We start from the raw sequence: 22744 nt of genomic DNA, 5'->3' as shown, positions 1-22744 counted from the left end.
TTTCATTCTTACTGAATAAAATTGCGATCCCTGACACATTGAAAAATAAAACTCTTTTCACTCTCTCAAAATTCTCTTTATTGACTGTACTAAAAGTTCTTTATAATTTAACATATTATTGTACTAACATAGATGATTGCTCCTTACTTCTCCTTGTCAATGATCAAAGATCCATACGAACAGTGGCAGGGGTTATTTAATGATTAAACCTGAAGATTAAGGTATAGAAAACCCTGATCCCTCACTGTTCTGGTGACAGCTGCAAAAAACAACAAGGGGATGGAAGGAATGCTTGATATAATCCCAGGCACTGGCGATTGCTCACGTACACATCTCCAGACAATTATTTTTTGCTCACTGTGCCATTCTAGTGAGAGTGAGACCCACATTCTGCAAATCAGTCTTCTTCCTCATTCAGTCCAGCCTGAACTGCCAGGCCATGCCCCCTCCAGATGGAAATACAAGCAACCCCAGACCAGTCTGAACATGATTACTGCTCATCAGTGAGTTGCAGCTTGAGTACTCTGATACACCAAGTGCGAGACTCACATCTGGTCATTGCCATTGCACTTAGGGTGTCCACTGCAAAAAGCAAGGTGATGAAAGGAATGCTTGAATTAATTTTATCCACTGGTTACTGCTCGGGCTGCATTCCAGACCATAGTTTTTTGCCCACTTTGCCAATCGAGACAAAAGCAAGGGTCTGGAACATGCCCAAACAATTGCCAGGCACTGAGATGAAATCAAGCATTCCTTCAATAAAATTGTTGTTTTTTGCAGTGAAGAAGCTGTGTGTGAGGGATGTGCCTAGTCATCGGTCCGGTGCTCATTGTGCTATAAGACCATATATACTGACTGCTTTTCCAAGCCTCACTGTGTAGATACTCAATTTAAAGGATATGGACTTTACCCATGAAAATCCCCATTTTTTTAACTTTGGAACCTCTGCTGTAACAAGAGACTCTCCAAGACTCAGTCACACTAGTGTGTCAAATAAATTGGTTATGAACAGCAACCTTCAGTGTCCTCATTTTACTATAAGATTAACTGCTGGAGTAAACAAGCTCTTAGCAGGTTGTGGAAGACATGTTATAACACACATGTTCACAAATGAAGACTGAGCAAGCCAGCCTATTGTCTGGCTCGCGCTAACACCTTTGCTCAGGTGGGGCCTGTGGGAAATTCTCTTTTCCTGCTTTGTCACCCTGATTTTTCTTTTTTTTTCTGGACCCTATTTTTGATGGCATTATGACAGCATGTGCAATGTGAAACTGTTTTTCAGTGGCACGGTGTGTGCTCAGCCACTTATATGGCACTGATTTTCAACATTTAGGGGCTTATTACGATGGCGGAGGGACCGCCACCGCCTGCCAGGCGGTGGCGGTCCCTCCGCCATCTGACTCCCATTTCCCCCGCCACATTAGGATGGTGGGGAGAATCACCTTGTGAACGCGGCGGTCACAAAGAACGCCCTCCACTCTTCTGCCACGGCAATCATCACAATTGCCTGGTGGAGCGGTCAGCATGGGTGAAATGGTGGCAGTGCCTAGCAGGCACTGCCCGCCAGATTACAAAGCTGGTGTCAGCCAGCCTTTCCATGGCGGTGGAATCGCCATGGAAAGGCTGGTGGAGGCTGGGTTCTGGGGCCAATTGCGGGCCCCCTCTGTGTGGGGGGAGGGTGTATGTGCACTGGGGGGTACCCATGGGCTTTTTGGCATTGCGAACGGTGCTGCAGCCAGCAGCACCATCCGCAATGATCAGGGCCCTGGATGCGCCCGCCATAGTGGCGGGCACATCCTAATTCACCTAGCGAGACCACCGCCTTACCGGCAGGAGGTCCCGGCACCGCAACGATGGCGAACGGACTGATATCCGCCTACCATCGTAATTAGCCCCTTAGTTTATTTAACACTCCTGTAGGTCCTTAGTAGATAACTCAGAAAAGCCCTTTTGAAATGAAGTTTTCTGATTTTGGAGAAGATCGTCATCTTGCATCTTTACCAAAATGTTGTATTGGCTGAGACTGGCAAGAGCACATGGTGTGCACTCACTTCTGACTTCCTGGACTCTGGGCAATCTTCCTAGAGCCGGTGACACCACCTCCCAGACTCTTCCCCAGGGCTACTAAGTAGTGAACCAGTTGAAGTGTCATGTAGGAGGGTCATTGAGGACTTCTGTTGTGATTGGACCTATTGTGCTGCACAGGGAAGTAGGCAGTGTGGACATTAGTTATTGTGTACTATCACCCTGTGGGACGCTGAAAGCTTGGTTGAATGGGGCGTGCATTTGCAGAGTGGTCTGCTATGGAGTACCTAGGAGAAGCTGTGCAGATTGGCAGGCCTAGAGACAGTTCAGAAAAGCTGATGTTTCCCAGGAGAAGGGAGCAGTGCTCTCAGAGGCTTTGATGGGCTTGTGAAATGCTGAGTCAGGAAGGCCATTAGCTGCTAGACCAGGTGGCTGGGAGAGGCCCCCTGGAGGAAAACAATTCAGATGGCAATAGAAATGGTGCACCAGGGACCAGGGTAGTCTTATTTTATCTGATTTAATCTTGCTGCCCATGTGTAGCCTTTTTTCATCATGTGTCTGGGTGCCTTGAGACTGGGTGCATGCAGCAACTTCCTCCAGCTTGACTGCATGCTATTTCATTGCAGCCCTGTGCAGAGGGCTAGGGTGAAAATACCACAAGCATAATGTGGCACGATTGAAATACAACCACAGGTGTGTTTGGTTCCTCCTAGAGAAACTTACTGGAAATTTGCGCTGCAGCAGATTTGCATTCTCAATGGTAATGGAGAATGAGTCCAGGGGCCATGCTACCATTGGGCAGACAGGGAAGGCCTCCACTTCTTGAAAACAGCTGCCCCTGCTCTGAAGCTATATCTGCCCTGAGTCTCAGGAGCAGGTAAAGCAAAGAATTGCACCTGACAGTGTGGTTTAGCAAGAGCTCTTGCACAGTCTCCTGGCTAGTGCTGGTGGAGGTAGGAGAGATCCAGGTACACATGGGCCCAGGGACACCCAGTAATAAATATAAATATCCATTGGTGCAGCTGTTATTTGGAAAAAGAAAGACGGGCTTACATGGATCCAAGGAGACAAAGGGCTTAGTTTAATGTTTATGACTTTTGAGGACTTTTGAGGTAGACTGTATCCTAATGGTCATTTTTAGGCCTGCCTGAATATTGGTTCCGGTCTTTAGGTAGACCCTCATGTTACTTTTAAAGCCTTAAGCTTCACTCTTGCTGTACTGATTAGGAGAATATTGTCAAAGGATGTAGGCCTTTATTACTCTTTGTTAAAAGCTATGGCAAAATCTCCTGGCCTGATCATTTTGATGATGAAAATCATGTGTTAAAGGTGATGGGCCTTCATTGGTGCATTGTTGTTTCACTGCTTTAAATTAGAGCTGGACAACATTTTTATTAAACAGTTGTACTTTGCGTAAGTTTGTGAATTTAACATAACAATACGTCGAGTAACAACGCAAACAACCAGAATGGTGTTGTTCATGGCAGTTGTGTTTCTTGTGCTACTGTTTACGAAATGCATCATTACACCAAAAGTTAGCTCGAAAAAATATTTAGCACTGAAATATGGTGCTAAATAATGCATTTGCATTTCACAAAAGAACACATACTTTTGTGTAATTACACAAAAGAAAGTTATGCAAATGTCTTACATCCCTAATAAAAATTCTGCTGACATCCATTTTTGTACATGAAACCTTGATGTTAAAGTAAAATGACATGGCTTACTGGATTAGTTGTCCCCTGTGGTGAATGCTTAGTGAAGGTGTTTTGCACGTAAGAACAGCATAGGACTGATACGGAAGTTCAAGACATCCAAAACGCGTTTCACGGTGCAAGTCTCACTGCTTCTTCATGGCTGTATAAACAAAGTAGCAGAAAAATGAACATCAAATATTTCAAAAAATGGGAAAATTGAACTGGTAACTACAAACATACTCCTATACAATATTAGTATGTTAATTTTCTGTGAGTAGAATGAATTTTAACACAATTGAGTGTAAGTATTTTGTGTATATGTATAGGTGTTGAATATTATTGACTTGAAACTTGAACATCCCGAAGAACAGCCAGTCCCTTTCTACCAGGCCCAGAACCCTCTTTGGGGCATATCATCAAGGACCGGCGATAATTATCGCTACGCGCACTTAGCGCTAGGATAATTATCGGCGGGTAACGTGGAATTTTATCGCTGAGATAGCGTGCTATTAGCAACGCTTATCTCAAAAGCGATCAAATTCCAAGCGCTAACTGCCAAATATGAGATTATTGCTGGAAATCCAGCGTCAATCTCACAAAGTTTGGCGATAGCTTGATGATAGGGCAAGGCATACTTAGCCATGCTATCAACCTTACATAGGCTATCATGGCTAAATCAGTATTGAAGCAGGCATAAGGAAAGTAGCGATAACAGAGGTTATCGCTACTTTGCTTGTCGCTCTGCAGGTTAGCGTGCCCATTGATAATTGGAGAAATGTTGCTTAGCAAAATTTCTCCAGTTATGTCAGGGCAGGAACGCCCACTTTGCATCTCATTAGAGATGCAAAGCTGGGTGTTCAGAAAATAAGCGCTAATTCAAGGATTCATGCGATAGCGTGACCTTGCTGATTAGGCGATAAAATTATCGCTGCTTTTCGTCCGAAAACAGACGCAAAACGGCGATCATTTTTTAGCGCCTCCTTGATGATATGCCCCTTTATGTTTTTGGGGTGAAAAGATTCAGCACCTCTTGAAGCAAGATAGACAGGTGCTCCTCTGAAAGTCACTCTGATGTGGGACGATTTCGTGGCGGTTCAGAAAGGAATGGCAGGGCATAGCCCTGTTGAATGATCTAAAGGAACCATCTCTTGGATATCATATTTTGCCTCCCTACGAGGACATTTCAGATCCTGCCTCCCACAGAGTGGTCGTATGCCTCTATGGGCAAACTAAAGCAGTTTGGAGGATGCTGCTGTAGGGGCGGGGCTGAGAAGTTTGTTACCACTGATCAATCAATCAATCAAACTGGATTTGTAAAGTGAGGCTAATCACCCCTGAGGATATCCAGGCACCTGATCATTGTCTGGTTGATTCCCACCTCCAACAGAAGTGGGATAACTGTTCTGGGGGCAGTGGGTCTGGCACTGCCAGCACACCATACCTCTGAAGTAGCCCTCAAAGTGATGAAACTTATGAGGAAATTACCCAGCAGGCGTGGAAAGATCCAAGGAATACGCTGTAGTCCACCACTCAGTGAAGCATTCCAGTGCAGAATCAGGCAAGACCCTTTGAAAGGCATATCATGAGTAATACCAGAACGTCACCAGAGAAGCCTGTGGATCTTATCTACAGGCGACATCAAAGCACCACGCTAGTTCCAACTGCCCTGCCCAAGCAATCAGTAGTGTCCAGTCCAGATTGTATGACATATTTGGTGGCATCCTAAATTCTTCAGGGACTGCTGGGAACATCTCGCTGACCATGTCTGGGAGAGCATGGGAATATCATTCCAATAAACAGGTGGCGTGGACCAACTGCAGGGCTAGACTGGCCAATGAAAACATTTATTTTCCGAATGCCTCAATTCTCTTCGACTCTGTCTGGGGAGGGTCGTAGAGAAATAATTGGGGTTTGCCCTGCTGATGGAAGCTTGGATCACTGGAATTTCTATCATGGGGTGTTAAATTAAGAAATCAAGGCCACCTAGTGGTGTTAATTGGTGTCTGGATACCAGCCTGTGTTCTGGTGGGCAAGAACAAGGTTTAGCCCAGAGCCCAGTAAAGTGTCGGTAAGCGCTTCATTGAATGGTAGTAGTGTTGGAGGAAACATGTTCAGTCTGTACAACTTCAGTGAAAATGTTTGTCTTGACTTCCACAGAAGGAAGTTGTATCACCACAGCGAAGGAAGCACTCTCCTCCTCCTCCGGTGATGACCTGGGGGAAACCAATCATGTATCCAGGGAAGTGTCCAAACCACTACTCTCCTGTAGATCTATGTAAAGGTTGTCCTCATCATAGTGTGGGGTGAATCATCTCCGCCAGGATCTGCAAAGGCAGGTTGACTTTGGCCATAGTCAGAACCGAAATCTTCTTGGAGTGCTAGAGGGTGATTCTGTGGTAAAGGCATAGTTCTATCTCAGTCAGATTGTATGGGGACCAGGTGCACCGGGTGGACTCGGGATGCAATGTCCAACGAGGATGAGATGAGTATGGCCCAGAGTTGGACGTGACTCCTGGTATGGACTCCTCTTTCAGTGCCAACAGCACAGGGTCAGACTGATTTGCATATGGCCATGTCTGAACTGGGGTGGCAGAGTGGGCTAAAGAACGGTGATGGATTAAACCCAGATCAGTTGACTGGGGGTGAGTGCTTGCAATGTTCAACACTCCGTCCATCATTTCCTTTGGTTTTTGCTTTGTTCGCCATGAGTTGGCGGGGTATGCTCAGACGTGAGTCCCTTGCTCACTTTGCCACTGGATTCAAGCAAGCCTGGCTGAAGACGGCTGAAATGCCAGAAACTGGTCCTAGGAAGCTTGTTTCCGGTCCAGGGAAGCATGGCTTGGCAGTTCGGGCTGGACTGTTCCCATGAGGCACAGGGTCAGACTGATTTGCATATGGCCATGTCTGAACTGGGGTGGCAGAGTGGGCTAAAGAACGGTGATGGATCAAACCCAGATCTGTTGACTGGGTGTGAGTGTTTGATTGGTTCTGATGCTCCGTCCATCACCACCCCCTTTTGTACCGCTTTGTTCGCCATATATTGGCAGGGTAGGCTCAGACGTGAGTCCCTTGCTCACTTTGCCACTGGATTCAAGCAAGCATGGCTGAAGACGGCTGAAATGCCAGAAACCGGTCCTAGGAAGCTTGTTTCCGGTCCAGGGAAGGAATGGCTTGGCAGTTCGGGCTGGACTGTTCCCATGAGGCACAGGGTAAGACTGATTTGCATATGGCCATGTCTGAACTGGGGTGGCAGAGTGGGCTAAAGAACGGTGATGGATCAAACCCAGATCTGTTGACTGGGTGTGAGTGTTTGATTGGTTCTGATGCTCCGTCCATCACCACCCCCTTTTGTACCGCTTTGTTCACCATATATTGGCAGGGTATGCTCAGACGTGAGTCCCTTGCTCACTTTGCCACTGGATTCAAGCAAGCCTGGCTGAAGACTGCTGAAATGCCAGAAACCGGTCCTAGGAAGCTTGTTTCCGGTCCAGGGAAGGCATGGCTTGGCAGTTCCGGCTGGACTGTTCCCATGAGGCACAGGGTCAGACTGATTTGCATATGGCCATGTCTGAACTGGGGTGGCAGAGTGGGCTAAAGAACGGTGATGGATCAAACCCAGATCTGTTGACTGGGTGTGAGTGTTTGATTGGTTCTGATGCTCCGTCCATCACCACCCCCTTTTGTACCACCCCCTTTTGTACAGCATAGGGGCCAGCATTGATATGGAAGGGACTGGCAAAAATGTCAGTGCTAAAGTGAATGTCAGCATCACACCCGGGGCAGAACCCAAGGTGGATTCTTGAGCCAATGACAGCATCAAGGATGGATCCGTCAGTAGTAATCCAAATGGAGGCCTCTGTAGTTCCTTGGTGCCTGAAGGCACACTAGAAGCAGTGAGAAGGATACTGAAAATGTGTCATCATGGCCTCTCTAATGGCCTCAATCTGTTGTGACATTGCCAATGGGCCAGTAAACTTGGGGTGCATCAGAATCAGCTGCGGAATCAGCTGCTCAGAGTGAGCCGAAGAGGCATTCTGATGTCCTTGCTGCTTCTCTGCAACAAGTGACAGTATTGGAATGAATCCCGCTTAGCCTTCTGGTGCTTCTGCTTCAGCTCACCATAAGACTTAGAACGCGACGAGGGCCTGTTATTGGAATGGCACCAAGAGCTGGAATGGGTCCTCACGCTCCACTTTGAGTGGAACATGTGCAATTCCTTACGGTGTTCAGTAACATATAGCTTTACTTCACGTATCCGGATCTCTTTTGGACTCACAAACATACACTTTTCACATGACTTGGATTCATGCTCAGAACTTAAACACCAGAAGCATATCTTGTGTGGGTCTGTCTCAGACATTTGCCTGCAATAGCCCCAAGAAGGTTTAAACTCTGTTGTTTTTAGAGGGGATATGTTCCCCTGCACACTGGTTTTAAACAAATTGTAAAGAAAAACCTTGTCAAGTCATGACAAAAATGTGAGTTCGAGCTCTGGATAATTGTACGAAGGCACACAAAGAAAGGAATTGATGTTGGCATGCAGAGGTGGAGCATATATGCAGCTCCACTCATCACTGGTGGGGAGGAACGACGTCAACACGGAGCTGCACTTTGCCACCTACCAGTGAACAGGAGCAAAGCTGTTTTAAATCTTCCAGATCAAGTCTGCTGCCTGGGAATATTCTAAATGGAGAAATCTGTGGTTAGAAATATCCATCAGAATTCAGAAACGTCACCAAGGATTGTGCATTTGATAAAGGCCACATTCTCCCACCCCAATGCTTTCTTTATATATTTTTTAAAACATTATTTTTCATTTTACAGTTAAGTACATAAACATTTACATTAACAAACATCTTCACCAAAACTCGGAGAGCCACAGTTGAATTGGCTTGGGTTACGAGATATGAAGCCAATCAAACATATATTAAAAATTGTACTTAATTGCTTTTAACTGTGTTTAACTGTGTTTAACCATTGCTGCCTGTACTAGGCTGCTGATGTATGTTTAGAACGAGCAATATCGGGCTGCTCTTGTGCCAACATATACATAGAACTTTGGAACTAAAAGATATTTGCTGTCGCTCGGCTTTCTCTTCTCTCCTCTTTTCTTTCCCCCTTTTCTTTCCTTTATTTGTCCCTTTTCTTTTTCTCTTTCTCTTTTTCTCCTTTTACTGATTACTTCGGTTAGACTCATGTTACCCATATGACCCATAAAGGAGTATTACCTTCATGTGACGAATGTATATATATAAACTTTGCCTACATATTTTATGCTAACCCTGTTACAAGCCTTATGTCTGCCCTTGGAAAGATTTCAATAAAGTACTTTGAAAGAAAAAAAAAGCCTTATCAATCACATATTAAAAAGCCTAATGTTTATGTTACTCAAAAACCAGCATACCATCGATGTCTAAAGTATCACTTGTTCGACAGCCTCTAAAGTTATTCTTATCTATTTATGTCTCAAGCCCCTAATCCATTCCATTTGAATCTTTATTCGATCCACGGTGATAAACAGATCATAAAAGTACAATCTCATAACAGATTTTATGATAAAAACCAGTTGCATAAATACCAGAACATTTAAAATGTTTTTTTTAAAACAATTAAAGTCAGATTAAAACCATAATTGATCCATCCTTGGAGATTCAGTACGGCAAACTTCTTACACCAACAGGCCCATAAAAAAGTTGCTACCACAAAACAAACGTAAGGGTTAGGTAAGATTTTTAGAAAATACAGTGCAACTTTTCATCGAGAGAAATTCTGAAACCTTAAAATTGGGAGAAGGAACTTTTCCCTTTCGATACAATAAAATGGGCAAAAGAACAACAAGTGTAAATCAGACTGGGGTGAGTGATTGTCACACGGACACGGGCCTAGTTCTGAAAGCTTGAACCTTTTTTCTGGAAACCACAGCATTAGTGGGATTAGGTTCAAGCGAAATCGCAACAGGATAAACCTATGCTGAGCCACTGTGACATGATTAAGATAAAAATATCTTTCCCCCGGTCTGGGTGAAAGTCCATTATAGACTATAAGCGACTGTGAACACCTCCCAACACCTCCCAACGTTCTTTTCCCAACGTTCAGCTGAGGCCTTTAGTATGAATATATCAATGCTTTCCCATTTGGATACCTGAATACATAATAAGGGTTTCCTAAATAATTCTCTCTGCCCAATTGCTTTTAGTTCCGCCTGAACATAACTAAGCCAACCAATTCTACTGTGACCCTCAAGCCTCAGACAGTCCCTGATTATAAGATGCGTTAAATCAACGGTATCCCTACGCCAGATTGAAATCCACAAAAGGATAGGTGCTAACCTGATAGAATCACACAGGTAAGGGAGACCCAGTTCAAGATACAGAATATAATTAGAGGTAGAGGGAGGTAACGAGGCCCTGGACTTAAAAAAGGCATCTACCGCTTTCTGAAGCTGATCTATTTTGGCCATTCCCCAAACTCCCGCCCCGTAGGTAACAGCTGCCTTTGGCTTCGCTTGATATATGGTCTGAATCAATTCCAGTGGGCTGGCTCCTAATTTTTTAGCAAAGCCTTTTATAGCTTGAAGGCCCCTTTCCATGCCCAGGGCTCTGGTTGCAACCAAGTTATTTCATGACTGTTTACTATCGAACAACATCCCCAGATAAGGAAAAGAGTCAACCACCTCGATTTTCTTAGAGGCCAGATGGAAATATGGAGCCTTTGTGCCTCTCGGAGCTCCTGCTATAATAATGTACGATTTTGACTCGTTCACTCTAAGATCCAGTGAAGCCATAAATGAGGCGTAGGAAGATAGCAGTTTTTGGAGGGCTACCCCAGTCCTTGCGTTCAAAACTGCATCATCGGCGTATGCCAGTATGGGGAGTGAGTTGTTTTCAAATTTGGGGACATCTAAATACAGTTCAGACAGGGCTGCCTCCACCCCGTTAGTATAGATGGAAAAAAGAAATGGGGCGAGGACGCAACCCTGTCTGACGCCCTTTGCTATTTTAAATGAACGTGTGCATTCCCCATTTCTGCCATATCTCACCGAACAGAGGCATTGGAATACAGCTGGCGAATAAAGCGAATGATCAGGGGATCAATTCCCATTCCTTCCATCATGGACCACAGTTTTGAATGTGACACACAATCAAACGCGGCTGAAAGGTCCATGAATGCCATATAGATTTTTTAATTTTTCGCCTTTGTATTTTTATCTATATAAAGAGAAAGATTCAAGCCTTGGTCCACTGTCCCCTTGCCCTTTTGAAAACCATATTGCGCCAACATTAAAATATTGCGTTCCTGGGCCCACACCTCTAATCTAGCTAGCAACAACCGACCCATAAGTTTGGCAGTTGAATCCAAAAGGGAAATTGGTCTGTAGTTTTTAGGACTACCCCTATCTCCCTTTTTAAAAATAGGAACTATTACGCTATGGTTCCAAGATAGCGGGGGCCCTCTACCACTATACTATTAAAAACATTTGCTAAAAATGGCACCCACAGGTCATAGTCATCCTGGAAAAGATCTATTGGGACCCCGTCTTCCCCCGGGGCCTTCCGTTGGGCACACATTTCCAATGCTTCCCTCACTTCTCCAATGGTGAAAGTCAGGATACCTTGGGGAGACAGCGAAAAATCTACATAAGGGGGCTCATTAGGTTGGTGTGCAAAAATACTTTCAAAGTGTCCTACCCATAGTTCTTCCTCTACATGAGTATCTAGAGACGGGTCAGTGGCATTTTTGAAATATGGCGCATTTCTGACCTTCCAAAACTCCTTACTGCTCTTGGAGCTAGGTGCATGTTCGAGGTCATCCCACGCCTTTTCCTTTAGTTCCTTTTCGCGGGTATTCCTTGCCTGCCTGTAATCTTTCTGGAAGGTTATTATCAGTACAGGATCTCTTGGCTGTGATTTTAATGCACTATCGAGTGATCTCTTTGCTACTGAGCAAACTGAGTTGAACCAGCGGCCAAATGGTACTTCAGTTGCTGGTTTCTGACGGGCAAGTGCAATTTTTAAATTTGCTATAAGGGTTGTGAAATAGAGAAGTAGAAGAGGAGGGGGGACACCTTCTGTCAAACAGTGTAGGATATCTCCTTTCACTTGGGATATTATATCCACGACTAAGTTCTTTTTCACGACCTGGTCCCACCTCATTTGATATCCATTTTTGCTTACAAGAGCGATATTATTGATTTTCAAATGGGGTCTCTTAACTTTTTGAGGGGCACTTACATGAATTAGTAGGAGGGCATGGTCACAATAGGGAGTGAATGTATTACTAGCATGATCCACTCTATTCTGTATTATAGTTGAAACTAGGATAAAATCAATTATAGACTCAGAATTATTCCTCCTAAAAGTTGGCTCTATCTGGCCTGTTTCCCCACTGTTAATTACAGTCAGGTCCCTTGTAAAAAGCAGCCTATTGAGCGTATCTCCGTAAGTATTATGTACAAAGTGTGGAAGCGGATTACCCTCCGGATCGTTTATTCCACACACAATGTCATTATCATACTTACATGGATGGGTATTAAAATCTCCCACCCAAATTAGGCTAGGCTCCCCTTCTGCTTAGCCAGATAAATTAGACGTAGCTCCTCATTCAAGACCTCTAATACACTTTAAATATTTGCTCCAAATTCGTTATTATAAAAATTAATTAATAACCACTCTCCAACAGGTAAAAGTCTAATTGGAGAATTTGAAAGCAGTTATTCCTGGAGCCCATCTGTTTTACTTGTGCTGCTAGTGTATTGGAGACTAGGGTTAAAAGACTCCTTTAGCTCTTCCGGACACTGAAGGGACTGCAGGAGTATGGATGGTACGGTAGCCCAGGATAAAAACTGGGTCCTTAGACCACGTCTCTTGGAAACAAACAATGTCTATCATTTGCCAATAATTATGCCATTATTCATTACCTATTTTTGAGGTAATTCCCGCCACATTCCAAGTTGCTAGGATAACATGTTTGTTTTCCCTTTTTGTAAAATTATCTCACTGGGAACCACTATTGGAGGGCTAATAGGGATACAGTTTGGTAGTCAATCACATGCTTCCAGATCAGAGAGAGGGGCAAATCTGTTGTAAAGGCCAACTACAGGTGCTGAAGTTAAGTGCTCTGAGTGTCGCAAAATGGGATCACCTATCCTTGACCAGCTCTCTAATGTTGGGACCTGTTTATAAAAGTAGTCTGATGATAATGGTATTATCTGGGTAATCCTTGTTTTAAAACAATCAAAGTTGCTCAGAAGTAACCCAGCTGTATACTGGTTGTTAAAGTTTATCACTACACAATCCCCTGTAAATGAGTTCAATATGTTTCCTACCCGTTTCACCCTCCTGGCCATAATAATTTTGTTGGCTAAATAAATCTTTTCCATGCCCCAGTCCATTGACTGGTTCAATAACCAGTGCATGCATTTGTCCATTAGCTGGATAGTTGATTCCTGATGGTTATCCTGCAGGGGCGGAATATTGGCAAGTACCAGCACTAAGGGAGAAGCATCCGGAGGAAGATGGAGCCGGTGATGAAGACTCATTTCCGCCCTGGCCGCAGGGTTAGGTTCCACGCTGACGGATCGCATAGCCTCTCCCGGTTCCTCAGGCCCTCGAGGCATCCGCTGGGGTTTAGGAGCCACATTTCTATTAACATTCAATGCTGGTCTTTGGGCCATAGGTTGGTGAACAGTTTGATGTTGAACTAAAGCCGCCGAGTTTTCCCTTCCTTGGGATCCCAAAGGGAGGGAAGAAAGAGATGGTACAGACTTGGCGCCATCAACACCAATAACAGTCTGGTTATTGACCGCGGGTGAGTTAGACAGGGGCAGCGTCAAAACAGATGGTGCAACATTATGACGCTCCAAGCCTAATAAACTCTCTTCAATCTTAGGCAGTTTTAGAAGAATTGGATCCAGGAGAGTGGTCATTACTTTAGTGACTTGAGCCCAGAAAACCTCGTCCAAAACTAAGTCTCGAGTCTGGGTGCCTATACATGATGGCGGTGGAGTAAGCAAAATATCGGGGGCAGATGTCTTGGCTCGGGAAACCCTCTGTTTGTTCCCTCTCACCGTTTTTGGTTGTTTGGATTTAGCAGGACGACGACCCCTCTGCAGCTTTGGTGGCGAGTCGCTTGCCACACTAATACTGGGCACATCTCCCATATCCCCTAAGACAGAGGTGGTGGGGGAACATGTATTTGGTGTCATGGCCCGTTGCCCAGGAGGGATATCATCACCAGATAAAACAATGAGCCTCGGGGAACTGGAGGCAGGCTCATTGGTGGTTCCAATGGAAGATCTGTTTGCAAGGAGGAGTGGCTCCATCGACAGGCGCCTCTCAGTCAGTTCTATCTCGTGTGAGAGGACGCTCGCCGCTCTGACTAAAAAAGTGTTGAGAGTTGCAACACTCCCTCCTCCCGGTTTCTCCACAAGCGCCCTTCGCTTCCCCATGGGCATATTTAAGTATCACAGAATTAAATTAAATTAAAGAGTACCTGCTGGCCAAACGTCACGAGGGGTGGCCCAGCCCGGCCTCCTTCGGGCTCCGACGGGCGTGGAAGGGCCCGCCCTTGGCCAGGGCGCATCCCTGCGCGCATCCCTGAGAGCGTCCCACGCCGCAGGCCGACAATGTCCTTTTCAGCGCGTTCTCCAAGCGCTAAGGACTCTGGAAGATGTAGGCCCACAATGAGAGTCCAGTTCCCAGCCTGCAAGCACTCCTCCGGTCTCCTGCCCAGCACCGCAGTGAAAAGAAACGACAACCACTAATCAAATCCTCCCTCCATTTTACTCCCCTAAATGAGTGCATCAGAAATGCTGCAGTTGGTTCGCTTTACCCTGATTTGTTGCTCAGGTATCTTTGTCTTTTGTGTCTTCCGCTACCACCCTTCTTACTGCTCTATAGAGGTCTGGTAGGTTTAACAGCTTTTGTATCATATCCGCCTGTCCAGCTAGGCCATTTCTTACCTTGTCACCTTTCCTAGACGCACCGATGTCTTTCCTCTGCCAAACCCCATTGAACAATATCTTTTTCTATCACATTGGACCTCAGGAGTGCACCCAGTGTATGGGTATCTAGCGTTTCGCTAAGTCAGTGCCCAATACTGTCAATTTGTGTATCATCTTGCTGTTTTGGGTTTGCAGATTATTACCAGCAGTCTTAAATGTTAATGTTGGTATATTACCCGTTTTCGGGTGCAATCTAGACATAACATTGAGTATTATCAGCCTACATAACAAACTCATATGTATGTAATTTGCCTCTGCCCCCCCCCCAACACACACACATCTTGGTCTGTTTCCTGGTAATTTCACTTCCATTTTACCCAGGGATTAAATACCCCGAATCAGCACACCACAAATCCAATTTTTGCTAATTTCCCTTTTCAGCCAAATTGAATACTAACAATATCACTGCATTATAAAATGCATAGTTCGGCTGCAGTGAACCAGATCCCCCTAACATTGCTTCTTTCACAGTATTATTGAGGACAATGTCTTAAAAAGCATACGCCAATAATGACTTCTAAAAGCTGGTAATCCGCCTCCTTCAAATCCAGGACTGCCTGCAGTTCTAAGAGATAATCCCTAAATCGCCTTGTCAGCCACCTCACTCCTCAGCTCCACGGTGATTCTGGCATTAAAGGAAAGCTCTTGATCACACCATGGTGGGAGACTGCCCTTCACTTACTTCAATCCTTTTTCTGCAGCAAAATGAAGCTCGTGCCGCTGCATGCAGCCCCTCTCCCAACTATTTTCCTCTGCTGGGAAATTAAGAGAGGAAATTAGCTTTGTACCCCATCGACAGAAAAAAATCGAAATTAGGACTGCCATGTTTTCTAAAATTGCATTAGGAATGATCTATGTTAAAGAGAGATGTTGTTATGGGAACAAGTACAGGGCGAATATAGATTTTCATATTTACACAAAGCAACTACTGTCGATTCCAACTGTGTTTCATCAACCGTATTGATGATTTGCTTTGCTGCCTTTGTTTTCGCTGGCGGCTTGGGAGGATGGCTCGGCCTAGACTAATAAAGTAACTCGTTTAGCATCTGGGATCACGTGATCAGTGTTAACAAGTTTGCTCAATAACTTATCACTGTAAACGGAGAGATGTTCTTGATAAGACTGTACTTGTTACAAACTATCACACTTGCAGCCTGCAACCTTGCAACCTGCCTGTGTCTCAATGGAACAGGCAGGTTTATTCACAAAGGTGAACTTCCTGAAAATGTGGCGTACGATCTCAGGGACATATCAGCAACAACCGGCCAAAATTATCGCTAAGCGCACTTAGCACTAGGATAATTATCGCCGGCTAGAGTGGATTTTTATCACTGAGATAGCGTGCTATTAGCAACGCTTATCTCAAAAGCGATAAAAATCCTAGCGCTAACTGCCAAACGTATGATTATCGCTGGAAACCCAGCGATAATCCCACGAAGTTTGGCGATAGCTTGCTGATAGGGCCTCACATACTTAGCCATGATATCCATCTTCCATAGGATATCATTGCTAAGTCAGTTTCAAAGCAGGCGTAAGGAAAGTAGCGATAACAGAGGTTATCGCTACTTTTCTTGTCGCTATGCTGCTTTGCGTGAGGCTTGATAATAGGAGAAATGTCGCTTAGCGACATTTCTCCTGTTATCCTGGGGAGGAACGCCCACTTTGCAGCTCATTAGAGATGCAAAGATGAGCATTAAGGGAAATGGAGATAAGGCAAGGTTTCACGCGATAGCGTGACCTTGCAGATAAGGCGATAAAATTATTGCCGCTTTTCGTCCGAAAACGGACGCAAAAGCGGCGATAATTTTTTAAAGCCTGCTTGCTGATATGCCCCATTAAACTTGACATAAAATAATACAGTGCCTTTGCTTGGTTTGGTGTAAATATCTACACTAGCTTTAGGAATTAATGTGTTCCGGTCTGGCAATAATGAGATGAAATCTTAGAGAATTCTGCACTGTTAATTTGCAGATCTGCAAATCCACAAATGATTTACAAATCCATTAAAAAAACATAAAGGCACATCATTGGATGTATTGTGCATTATACATTCACAAATTTACTGGGCTCAGATTGGCTGTTCATTACAGAAGAAGATCGGCTGCGGGGGCCATTACCCAACACACTTCACTGAGAACTGTGTTGGGGCAAATATAACAAGCATTAGCAAAGCCAATAGTTCTCAACTATGCATGAGCTATTGGCTTTGCTAATATGTTTAGGCAATATTGTACACCATAGGGGCTGCTGTGCAGCATGGCTTAAAATGTTAGTTGGGTAAAGGAGAGTGGCGTGAAGTGGCGTAAAGTAGAGTAGAGTGGGCTGTTACGGAGTGACGTGGAGTTGCATGGAGTAGCATACAGTAGAGTTGAGGGGCGTGGAGAGGAGTGAAGTGGAATGTCATGGAATAGCACATAGTGTCGTGGAGAGAAAGGAGTGTTGTAGAGTAGAATGGCATAGAGTTGAGTGGCGTAAAGTGGAGCACAGTGTCAGAGTTGAGTAGAGTGAGGTAGAGTGGAGTGGCATAGAGTGTCATGGAGTGGTGTAGACCAGAGTGGAGTGGTGTAGAGGGTGTTGCATAGAGTGGAGTAGAGTGTTGTAGAGTAGAGTGGCATATAGTGGAGTAGATTTTCATAGAGTGGTGCAGCATAGAGTGGGGTAGAGTGGAGTAATGTGTCATAGAATAGAGTGGAGAAAAGTGGCATGGAGTGGCATAGAGGAATCTGTGTAGAGCGTCGTAGAGTGGAGTGGTGTTGTAAAATGGAATAGAGTGGAGTAGAGTGCTGTAGAGTGGAGTGGTATTGAGTGTAGTAGAGTGTCAGTAGAGCAAAGTTAATGGAGAAGAGCCTCATAATGTGGAGTAGAGTTGAGTGGAATGGAGTGGAGTAGAGTGGCCTAGAGTGAATTGGCATAACGTACAGTGGTGCAGAATAGATTGGTGTAGAGCGCTGTGATGTTGAGTGCATTGGTTTTGAGTAAAGTGATGTAGAGTGAAGTGACGTAGAGTAGCATAGAGTGCTGAGGCATAGTGTAGTGTGCTGCAGAGTAGATTTCAGTGCTGTAGAGTGCAATGGCATAGAGTGGACTAGCGCAGAGTGGGGTGGACTGATGCAGAGTGGAGTAGAGTGGCACAGAGCAAAGTGGCATAGAGGGAATTGGTGCAGATTAGAGTGCAGTGGCATAGAGTGCCGTAGAGTTGAGTGGTGCAGAGTAGAGTGCGATGGCATAGAGAGCAGTCATGCAGAGTAGGGTGGCAGAGTGCAGTGTCGTAGTGAGCCGGGTCATAGAGTGTTGCAGAGTAGAGTGGTGCAGAGTAGAATGCAGTGGTGCAGAGTAGAATAGAGTGGTGTAGAGTGCAGTGATGCAGAGTGCAGTGGTGTAGAGTGTTGTAGCATGCAGTGGCACAGAGTGCAGTGACATAGAGTAGAATGTTGTCGAGTATAGTGGCGTAAAGTGTAGTGGTGCAAAGTAGTTGTCATAGGTGCAGTGGCGTAGGGTGCCCTGGTTCTGAGTAAAGTGGGGTAGAGTGCACTGGCAGAGAGGGCTGTGTTGGTCAGTGGAGTGGTGTGGAGTGGTGTAGAGTGCAGTGGTGTAGAGTGCAGTGGCAAAGAGTGCAGTGGCACATAGTAGAGTGGGTTAGAGTGCACTGGCATAGAGTAGAGTGGTGTAGAGTAGAGAGGGATAGAGTGAAGTGGCACAGAATGCAGTGTCAGATTGCAGTGGTGTACAGTAGATTAGAATGGTGTAGAGTGCAGAAGAGTGGTGTAGATGGTGCAGAGTAGAGTGCAGTGGCATAGAGTAAAGTGGTGCAGAATAGAGTGGCGCAGAGTAGAGTGGCATAGAGTTCAGTGGCAGAGAGGAAAGTACTGCAGAGTAGAGTGCAGTAAAGTGTATTGGTTTTCAGAAAAGTGGTGTAGAGTGTATTGGCATAGAGTAAAGTGGCGTATAGTACAGTGGCATGGTGTGGATTTCGTGGTGTTGAGTGATGCTGTGGCAGAGTAGACTGTTTCAGAGTAGAGTGAGGTGGCATAGAGTGCAGTGGTATAGAGCAGAGGGTCAGAGTGCAGTGGTATAGAGCAGAGGATCAGAGTGCAGTGGTGCAGTGTAGATTAGAGTGGCTTAGAGGGGATTGGCATAGAGTTCAGTGGCATACATTTCAGTGGCATAGAATGACATAAAGTAGAGTGGCAGGCAGTGCAGTGTTGCAAAGTATACTGTTGTAGAGTGCAGTGGTCTATAGTAGAGTGACGTGGAGTGCATTGCCATAGAGTGCAGTGGCGCAGAGTAGAGTGGTGTACAGAGCAGTGGCATAGAGTACAGTGGTGCAGAGTCGAATAGAGTGACATGGAGTGCAATGATGCAGAGTAGAATGGAGTGGCATTGAGTATAGTGCTCTAGAGTTATTTGGTGCAGAGAGTGCCTAAGTTTAGAGTAAGGTTGTGTGAATACATTGTCAAAGAATGCAGCAGCATAGAGTTCAGTGTTGCAGTGTAGGGTGGCATAGAATGGAGTGGTGCCTAGTGGTGTAGAGTGTAGTGGCCAAGAGTGCAGTGGTGCATAGTAGAATAGTGTGGGGTACAGTGCATTGGCATAGAGTAAACTGGAGTGGTGTATTGTGGAGAGGTGTAGAGTAGAGTGGTGCAGAGAAGAGTGCAGTGATGCAGTGTGGGGTGCAGTGGCATAGTGTGGAGTGGTGCAGAGTAGAGTGCAGTGGTTGGAGTGGTGTAGAGTAGAGTGGGGTAATGTGGAGTTTGCATGGCATGGTATCGTACTGCTATTGCAGACATTACATCTTCAATTGAAATGACCATTACATTTGCAATCAAATACAGTTTTACTGATAAAATTATACAGCACACAAAAAAGAATGTGTGGAAATGTTATCACCCAATGTATTGATTTAGTCATCAGCACAGTTCATTCATAGACATTTAAATTTTGTTGTGTGCTAGAAACTCAAGCATTTGCAATGCAATTGGTCTCGCATTAGCGAGAGTTTAAGCTATTGGCAATGCAATAGCTGAAACTCTTACAAATGCGAGACCTATTGCACTGCAAATATTTGTTTTTTTACTAGCGCTCATTCGGCTCTTATACATTCATGAAGGCAGTGCCTCTTTCTTTCGATAAGCTGCATCTAAAGAAAGGGGCATGTCCAAAATTAAAGTGAAACCGCGGCATGGGGGCTTTGACAAAATTCAGCATCTGTTTGTCAAGTTGACAAACAGATGGTTTTATTTGCGAGCTTTCACTTTAATGTCGGCCGTGTACCTTTCCTTAGACGTGGTTTGTGTAAAGAAAGGGGCGTGGCCTCTATGAAAGTGAAATGCGGACCGTGCTGCTAAAATAAATAAATAAATAAAACACAGCCACTATAGTTAAAGCGAACCGCTATTAGTAAAAATTAAAATTAAAGCGTGTGGCGTGCTGCGAGGTAGCGGTTGGAATAGGGGAAGAGCATTAAATAAAATAATGCTTACCGACTTATAAAGCAGACCATGTAACAACACCAGTAAAAGGTCCAGTCATTATGAGAGGGAACAAATGCAGACAAAGAGGTACCATGGAGGGACTAACACGCCAAATAACAGCTTGAAAGCCAGCATTTATGAAGGACAATGAGAAAAATATGGGCGGAGAGTGGACGGGGCTTCAAAGCCATACTCCACTACTGCATGCCTCGCAACAGCGCATGCGCTGCCCAGGCTCGACCTAAAAACATCTGTACAGCCTTCCTCAGGCAGACCCCCACTAGCCAGCATGATTGTCACATAAATCCTCTCAATTTGAAGTCAGAGAAAGAAAAATAAACACCAAGTTTCCTGGAAGACACAGCCTGACATTTGATCTCTGTTTTTGAATGTATAGTAAATGTGACAATACATGAACAAGATTTAAATGCCTGTTTACAGAAAGCTTGTGAAACAATACAGTAAACAAGTTTTGGGAAATTAGAGGGACGAATTCGAGCTGGACAGCCTAAAGTGAATAAAGCCAGCAAATAGAAAGCCAGAAAATGTGAGTTACAAACCACAAAGACAATGGTAAGCAGTGGGTGGAATGTATTCCTAAATCGAATTCTGAATGTCCCCAAGATGTCTTTAGCAAACCAGACAGCTGCGCTGTCTAGTTGGCTGTGACCTATAAAAAAAAGGTTATCTGGGCATGGTGAACCTACCCTAATCCCCAGGCCCAAGCAGGGGGCCGAAGAGGGATCCCTCTAGAAATGAAATAAATATTCAAAATAAAAATGTATTGCCAAGCACACTGTAAATTGATGACATGATGGTTTATTTAATCTGCAGTAGTTGTCTTGCAAGTGTTAAACTTGATATGGTGCAGATGTAAGATTGCAACAAGTATCGATCTCATTCGGTTTCTTCACCAGGCTCCATTTACTGGAAGAAAGTATTTTTTTCTAAATGCTTCAAATACGTTTGAACAACTCCGGATGATACTGACATGTATATTTCTTGTGTTCTGATTTGATAAAGAAACTTTTGCTCATACCGCAAAGATTCCGCAGCTTTCATAACTTACTATGCAAGAATTTTGTGTAAGATTTTGGGGGTGAGCCAGAAGTCTTTCCAATTCCACTATGGATGCTGCCCAACACATTGCCAGAGGTCCCATAAATCCCTGACCCTCCCTGGGTCTCAGGAATTGTGAATCATGCACAAGATTCACAAATCATTAAATTAGAAGGGATAATAATGCAGGGCACTACAGCTGCACTCGGCCAGCAGCCACAGAAGTGGGTTGGTTGCCCACAGCAGCTTGGTAGCATGGCCTGGCATTTGGCCACCAGAAGTGTTCACTTTAGGACTTCTGGCCTCTTGACTTGTGTGATTTCTAGGACATGTTTTTTAACTGCTCTCCCTCCAGTGAGGGGTTGGTCAGGGCTTGCCGGGCTGTCCTTTTAGCTCTTCACAGCCTGCTGATCAAGGCTCTTTGGCAGCACCCAGTACTTTCTTCTCTGTCTGAGGTCCTGGGATTTCTCCTTTACACTGGGTCTTCTCCAGTAACACTCAATGGCCTTCAAGCAGATGCCCTCCCTGTCTACACTTCCCATACCCCATGTTCATGTGGTCACTTACAAGGAGCATCTGTGTCCCCTTCAGGGGTTGGCCCCCACAGGTACAGTCCACAGCAGTTCCCCAGTAACTCTCTCATCAAGGATTTTCAGTATATCTACCCATCCACTGTCCCCAAGAGGGAGTGGGGGAGGCAAGTGCTAAAGGCCTAGAGATATAGATCCACTAAGGACAAGTGAGTATACACCCAGAGTGCCCTACCACCACCAGACAGGGATCCACCCAGAGGGGGTCATCCACCCTTGGAGCTTCTGCAGAAGCCAATGTTTCTCAAAGTCTCTCTCTGTGCTAGGGTTTTTAAGTCGAAATGAATGTTATTGAAAGTGGAGACCTTTGCCCCTGTTAAAGATGACACATCATCATTACCCATCCCCAGTCCCATCTCTCCAGCACAGCTTCTTAGGACTTTTGAAAATGGGGACTTCAAGCGTTCAATGGTAACAGCTGTCTGAGAGCTTTAAACCTGCCTCCAACTGTCATTGGCAAACTGGTTTCATCTCGTTTATACTTCGTAGAGGCCTCTTGCAGGGAAGGAAGACAGATCTTTGGCTGTTCCCCTCTTGCATCTCTGGGAAGAACAATCCCAGGCCGGCTTATGCAATGTGAATGCAATTAACCTATGCAGATGCTGACCCATCCACAACCTCTCCCAGGAGCATAATTAGCCCCCCCCTGAGATTGACCTATTGTGCGGGGAAGGCATGGATCTACCTACTGCCCAGCAGTGTAATTGTCTTGGCCCAACAGGGTAGTTAAACCTATTTTAGGGCTGGCCAGAAATATGATCACAACCCAAAGCACATCTAAGAGTGAAAATATAGCCAAATTACTATATATGCACTTGCTACCTTTGTGTACCTATAGAAAAATATGTTAGGCTCTTCTCAATGTTCTGCCGGTATGAAGTTCTTATTTTAGTGTAGATT

Source organism: Triturus cristatus, chromosome 4_1 (assembly GCF_964204655.1).
Source record: "Triturus cristatus chromosome 4_1, aTriCri1.1, whole genome shotgun sequence".
In the NCBI taxonomy this organism is placed as follows: domain Eukaryota; kingdom Metazoa; phylum Chordata; class Amphibia; order Caudata; family Salamandridae; genus Triturus; species Triturus cristatus.
This window is presented reverse-complemented; position numbering follows the sequence as displayed.